The 6850-nt window shown below is 31.6% G+C and overlaps 1 pseudogene; it reads left to right on the top strand.

Annotated features, from left to right (window-relative positions):
- The first annotated feature begins 641 nt into the window (after positions 1–641).
- Positions 642–1193, top strand: LOC145038484 (kiwellin-1 pseudogene; annotated as a pseudogene).
- Positions 1194–6850: the final 5657 nt, after the last annotated feature.

Genomic DNA, 6850 nt, shown 5'->3' on the forward strand with positions numbered 1-6850 from the left:
ATCCTACGTACGTGGTTAATTGCGGAATAATAGCCAAAGGATTCTTAATGTCAATTGTTCTACTATATTTGTACCAAATGTATACGTACAGCTTGATATATAGTGATGAATAACCAAAGCGTTAAAACTTAATATGATAAGGTCATGATTAATTATGTGGAATGATGAATAATGATACGTACTAATTAAGTAATATGGAGTATCAATTATACTAACATGCTTTTACCTGCATGTGTAGTATACAAGACAAATATGCGGCTATATTAGTACAAGTTTGAAACTATTATTTTTACAGTATCAATGTAAAATATTTTCCCCAAATAAAAGAATAGTGGCTGTAATTTTAGATATAATTTATAAATCAACAATGAGACCAAATTAGACTCAACATGCACCATAATAGACAAAGTTGTACTATGTCTGTGCACTCATAATTACTTGGATTTCTTAAAACGGAAAGTTAATATCCAAAGAATGTTTTATTGCCGTAGAGGAACATCTGTCACTTGAAAAAAAAACTAGATCATTGTTGACTGTTAACTTGGCTTTCTGTTAAGCAAAAGGCTATATTAGCACAACCCATTTGCCTTGCTACTCATCCAGCAACATTGTAAAGAGTAACTAGCAACATCTAAAAGGCAATGAAGAATTTCAGTTTTGTTCTGTTCTTGGTTCTCCTGGCAACAACTTCATTGGAGATCAATGCTCAGACTTGCAAACCAAGTGGTGGTATCCGGGGAAGAAAACCACCACCAGGAGAATGCAACCGTGAGAACAACTCGGATTGTTGTGTCCAAGGTAAGTTTTACACCACGTATACATGCTCGCCTCCAGTGACAGGCGATACTAAAGCAACACTGACAATAAACAGTTTCCAAAAGGGTGGTGATGGTGGTGGTCCATCGGAGTGTGACAACCAATACCACTCTGATGACACACCAGTTGTGGCGTTGTCAACTGGATGGTACAAGGGAGGGGATAGGTGCCACAAGTATATTACCATCAATGGAAATGAGAGGAGTGTAAAGGCAATGGTTGTGGATGAGTGTGACTCTACTATGGGGTGCGATGGTGATCATGACTATCAACCACCTTGCCCTAATAATATTGTTGACGCTTCCAAAGCAGTTTGGAAGGCCTTAGGGGTATATGAGGATAACTGGGGAGATTTGGATATTACTTGGACAGAGTGATGCATGTTAATCTAGCTCTCCTATTAAAAATCAAACATATTTTTGTTTCTTTTTCTTGTGGATATTGTAATCTATAAAGGTATTGATGTAACTATATATACTAATGACTAGAGGTTCACACCAAACTTAATTTTAGACTACTTTTTCCAACTCATATGAGGCAACCCTACAAATAGACCTTACTACAAATACAATAATAAAAAAAATTATGTATTTTCACATTCTAATTCACTTTTTGCAATCAGACAACACCCCGCACGTACCATAATCACGGGCTACCCGAACCCGTAACCGACTCGACCTGATTATTATCAAAACAAAACCACAATAGTAGTAGAATTATGACACATATGCAGTAGCAACACTGACAGCTTCTCTAAGAAGCGATGATTTTCTAACCGATTAGTAACTCCATATGCCAGCCTCCTACCGCATGACCGCCAACTCACAGTTGAGATACCCATCTTCTGTATATGCACATAATTCATCCACTCTCTTCTTCTCATCTAAATAACACGACATATCTTCTTGTGACAATGGAACTGCGATTCCATTCCGACACAAGACTGCACAAGATTGATGGAGACAAAACGAAAGCTAGTCGACCAAGCTTAAGAAGACTCCCAGTTATGGTTTTCCGGTAAGTGTGTGATTCTTCCGGTAGAATATCACGATTGATTCATGATTGTTTTACAAAAACACTATTTCCTGTTTTCTTTGTTGTTCTCATAAGAGATTCATGGGAGAGCATCACTAGTGATTGATGATTAAAGCAATATGTGTTTCCACTTTCTTATTAAGTAGTGAGTCAGCGATTCTCCTATCTCTTGGAAAGAGGTGCTAAAAGGCCATTTCTCTTTACTCAAACAATTGTGAAAGTTGTCTTCTAAGGGTTTAAAATCCCGAAAACCGGTATTAACGATTTACAATTGCTGTATGAGGATTAAAACAGTTAATTTGGTTATCCCATAGTTAGGGCGTTCATGGAGAGGTTCGTTTCGGATATTCATAAAATTGTGAATCGTAACCAAGGGGAGGATATCTAATGTGCACTAACCGAAACCGAACCGAATTGTGTAAAAGCCCGAACCGGACAGAACAATTTGAAGATGGGTAACCATGGTTCGGTACCCACTAAATATAACAAATCCAAAATATAATAAAAAATACAAACTACCAATATCTCAGTTTAGGAATATAAAAACAATTTCTCAATTTCATGGATAACTATATTGCACACCGAAAACATATACCATACAGTTTGTAAGAAAACATACAGAGACACAATTTATGAAGCAGATATAAGCGATGAAAATCTAAAGTTCTAAACTCTAATAGAAAAATACAATAGACATAAACAAGCATGTTAGATGAGAAAACATATATCATCCAGTTTCTTATTTTATTATGTCAATTTAATTTAATTACTTTTACATTAGCTTTTATATATATATATATATATATATATATATATATATATATATATATATATATATATATATATATATATATATATATTACTGTTCAGTTTGGGTATCCGCGGATATTGAAATATCCAAACATTAATCGACCCATTGATAGTTGGTTTCTTCAGTTTCAGTTTTTTTCGGTTTTGGCTATTTTCGGTTTCAGTTTTTAAGGTTTCAGATTGGCCGGATCGGCTCGGATTTTAAGTTTTTTTGCACACTCCTTACATAATAACTGTTGATGCTACTTTTGTTAGTGAGGGTTTGGTCAGCTAGTAGAAAGGCTTTGCAATGGGAATGTTTTAGATTCTTTAAAAATGATTAATTCAAAGGGCCGGTTTTAGGGGGAGGGGGGGGGGGGGGGGGGGAGCAACAGGGGCAACCGCACAGGACCCCGAAAAAAATAGGGCCTGAGTTTTAATTAAATTATATATTTAAAAACTAAATATATATGAATTTATTCAAAATATTCCTTAGAGTTTGGGTAGACCAAATGGAAAAGCCATGTCTTTTATTCAAAACCAATGTTGGTTCTATCCTCTTTCATAGCTTTTTGATATTTTAAATTCAAGTTACACATTTGACCATTTCTTTATGCTATATATTTCATAATCAACCCCTCATTCTAATATGTTTAACAAATCAGTTTTAAGAAGTTACATAATTAGCCATTAAACATTTTATAAAATTCCATATCTTCCTTTTTAATTAATTTATGAACTTTAAAGTTTTCTGTAACGGAAATTCACCATCTTAAATTTGTTTTCCTTATATATTAAAAAATTGTATTTAGGACCCCATTTTTCTTTTTAGCATAGAAACCTTAAAATCATAGAGTCGGCGTTTTTAATTCATATATGAAGATTGTGGGAGTTGGTAATGTTGAAGGAATAATTCCATGGAGTGATTTTTCAAGCATAATGTTGTTTTGGAGCTGCCATGGCCGTCAAAAATAGCGTAGAAGGAAAATGGAACTTGGAGTGGTCATTTTGACATATGATGCACTCATCTTAGTTTGCTTTGCGTGTGAGTTCCGATTTCTGTGTGAGACTTCTTGATCTCATGTTTGGGTTGAATGGGAGGAGTATGGTTTTGAGACTATCTGGACAGTTTACAATGTATAAAAAGGTGAATACAAATGCATTAGTCCATGAGATAGATGCAAATGAAGCATGATTCACTGTACATATCACGTCTAATTGGCTAAACAAGATACTAGTTATGCAACTAGAACAACCAAAATTGCATGTGTAAACTCATTTCAAAGATATTAATTGTGTTTGTAAAAACAATTAACCTAGTGAGATCCCTTAATTTCGAATGGTTTCGCAATGTTGAGGCCTAATTCAACAAAATTATCTAACATTCTACCGTAATGTATCAAATGCTCTACACAACAAGCCTTCCATTATAATCCATAAAGATTTAAATACAACTTTTAACAAAGATACATATGATCTCTATAACCTAAATTAATTCTTCTATTGTCTAATTATATAAACTTCCATTTACATTTAAAATAGAAAACTTGATTGCCTATTTTTAATGAATTACTCTTAAGTTCACTTCGTTATATAGAAAATAACATGAAAGTGTTCCTTACCTTCAAACACAAGTCTTCAACTTAAATCCAATCAAAACTAATGAAATACTCATCCAAAGAGAGAAAAGTCAAGGCCCTATTCAATCAAATATAGTTTGTTATTATGAATTAATCAAAAATAATAATGGAACTTAATGTATTGTAGGGTATTAAAAAATTTCAATCATGGATTGTAGGGAATTGATATTTAAATTTGAACATAATCAGTTAAATGAAATTTGAATAAATCGAGAATCACACCGGAACATAAAGTCTTGAAGGGTATCCCTAAATTTCAGAGAGGATAGTTGGGATATTGATATTGAAATTGGAAAACAAAACAAAACAAGACATATGTATTAAGTAAGAATTTGTTTGATTGAAACTAGGGATTTGAATCATATTAAACAAAATTTAATGAAGTTAGAGTTTGTTGTGGGAGTGTAGATCAGTGTAATTATGTATATATAAGTTAACGGTTTTGACTGTATCATGCATATATAGTTATATTATATTAATTCGTTTGGTCAAAATTGCTCCATTTGTAATATGTTCATATATTTTATGGTTTTTATTCTTTTGCATCTAGACTATCTTTTTGATATTCTATTATAACACTATACGTTTCTACAAAACATGAAAAGAGTATATTTCCCTTAATAGATTATTTTGTACTTTTCTAATTTCTATTTTTTTTTTGTTCTTTTTAGATTTCTCATCAACTCTACTCCCAGTTTGGCATCCACAACAATTCGTTGGCAACCATTTTGTTCTTTACCCCGACACAATTCTTCTATATATCAAATGTCGTTATTAAACATATTAATGTAATTTATTTGTGTCCACTCATCCACAACTTATTCTAATGTTTCGAATGTAATTATTTTATTTATTAATTTTCATTTTAAAAGATTAAAATAATTCGAAGTAATAATGTAATTGGTTATATTTTATTAATAATATATTTTACTAATTTTATATAACACAAAAGATGTAAGTACATATATTGAAAGCTAATAATCCAAATGATATATATAAATCGAAAAAAGGAACTTGCTATGAGATATATTTTTAGTGTAAAAAATGGTGTACCGTAAGGTGAAATAGTATCAGGACAAGTTTTTACACGATTTTGATATAAAAACTTAGAATCGGATTGTGGTATTTAAAGACACTCAAATATATGAATTCGCTAGCACAAACATAGATGATAGAGATATAAAGATAATTACAAGTTAACTAAGAAGTTGGAATCAACATTTAAAAAACGGTTTTATAGTAGAACCAGTATGGTGTCCAGTTTCGGTTCAACCGGTTCGACCGCCGGGTTAACCGGTTTCTAAAACTTTTATATTTTTCCTATTTTTCTAAACATGCATACATATATAAATAATAAACTTGACGTTTACAAGTTTAAACATTATATATATATATATATATATATATATATATATATATATATATATATATATATATATATAATAAGTTTTGAATGATTCCAAATACATTAAAATAACACATAACTATAAGTTGTAGTGTTTTTACGTGAATCTATATAAGTAAAAAAAAGTATAATACTGAAACAAAATATAGTTTTAATTGAATATATACGCATCAAAAAACTTTATAACATTACCATATATTTTATTTAGAGAAAAACAAAATAGATTTGAAATAAATAACTAAAGTTTATTATGCAAATGGTTCCGTTGAATGTATTTTTATTTGGTTTAAGCGGTTCAACAGAGTTTTTCTACAAACCGGCAGTTAAATCCCGTTCAAAAATTCACATAAAACCGGTGATAATTGAACCGTTCTCTCCCTTGATTCCCGGTCCAACCGGTTCGACCGGCCGGTTGAAAACAGTTTTTAAAACATTAGTTGGAATCAAATTTTCAAATATTGTAAGTTGATTAGTAAACTGTACCATGTCAACGGCAAGTATCAACCCGCATCGAAGCCTACGTACGTGGAACACTAATTGCGGAATAATAGCCAAAGGATTCTTAATGTCAATTGTTTTACTATATTTGTACCAAATGTATATGTCGAGCTTGATATATAGTACATTTACTGTGATGCAAGAACCAAAGGGTTAAAACGTAATATGATAAGGTCATGATTAATTATGTGGAATGATGAATAATGTTAAGTACTAATTAAGCGATATATGCAATTATAGCAACGTGATTTTACCTGCATATGTAATATACAAGAGAAATATGCGGCTAGAATGGTAAAAGTTTGAATCTATTATTTTTACAGAATCAATGGAAAATAATTTCCCCTAATAAAAGAATAGTGGCTGTAATTTTAGATATACTTTATAAATCAACAATGAGACCAAATTAGACTCAACATGCACTTATTATGGACAAAATTGTAGTATGTCCGTGCACTCAAAATTACTTGGTTTTATTAAAAGGGAAAGTGAATATCCAAAGGATTTTTATTGCCGTAGAAGAATATCTGTCACCTGAAAAAAAATACAACATAGTTGACTATTATTTTGGCTTTTTGTTAATCAAATGGCTACATTAGCACAACCCATTTGCCCTGCTACTCATCCAACAACATTGTAAACAGTAACTAGCAACATCTAAAAGGCA

The sequence above is a fragment of the Lactuca saligna genome, chromosome 4 (genome assembly GCF_052625555.1).
Source record: "Lactuca saligna cultivar CGN05327 chromosome 4, ASM5262555v1, whole genome shotgun sequence".
Classification (NCBI taxonomy): domain Eukaryota; kingdom Viridiplantae; phylum Streptophyta; class Magnoliopsida; order Asterales; family Asteraceae; genus Lactuca; species Lactuca saligna.